General features: G+C 35.6%; 1 non-coding gene across 1 annotated transcript; it reads left to right on the plus strand.

Moving 5' to 3' along the window:
• The first annotated feature begins 458 nt into the window (after window positions 1-458).
• On the plus strand, window positions 459-563 carry LOC123255334. Its single transcript, XR_006506756.1, has one exon. It is a non-coding gene; the product is annotated as a U6 spliceosomal RNA (small nuclear RNA).
• The last annotated feature ends 102 nt before the right edge of the window (window positions 564-665 follow it).

A 665-nucleotide genomic window follows, 5' to 3' on the forward strand; every position in this document is an offset into this window, starting at 1 on the left:
TTGTTTTCTTGTTTTTTCCACCTGTGCTATTATCGTCTATTTAGGAGAAGCAGGACCCTCGTCTAACGGCGTGCATAGAGACAGCATCAATGAGGAGAGATGGCCCTTCATAGTGTTTAGCAAGCAGGATTAGACAGATGGAGAACTTGGTTCGAATCCTCCCTTTGATACTTTCTAGCTCTGTGGCCAGGGATCATATTTATGCTTTCCAAACTTGAATTTCTTCATTTGTAAAAAGGGGATGAAAGTAAGAAATCCCTCTTCACAGTGATAGATTCCAGGCATTTTTAGAACTGAAAGAAATCTTTAAAGACACGTAGCCCAACTTTCTCGTTTATTCGGTGAGGAAATGGAGCCTTAAAGAGGCTAAATGACTTGATCTAGATCACCCGGGTCACACTGGGCAAACAGAGATTGTCTCCAAAGCCAGGACTCAACTGATACATATATACTTTAAAATGCCAGTTATGTGTGTATATGTTAAAATTGGAAAGACACAGAGAAGATTAGCATGACTCCTGCACAAGGAAGACACACAAATTCATGAAGTGTTCCATATTTCTAAACTTATGTGGAAATTTGTCATTAAAATTAAAAATTACAATTTTAAAAAAGAAAACAATAAAATAAAATAAAATATAAAATATAATTATATATCATAATCA

Source organism: Gracilinanus agilis, unplaced genomic scaffold (assembly GCF_016433145.1).
Source record: "Gracilinanus agilis isolate LMUSP501 unplaced genomic scaffold, AgileGrace unplaced_scaffold43950, whole genome shotgun sequence".
NCBI lineage: Eukaryota > Metazoa > Chordata > Mammalia > Didelphimorphia > Didelphidae > Gracilinanus > Gracilinanus agilis.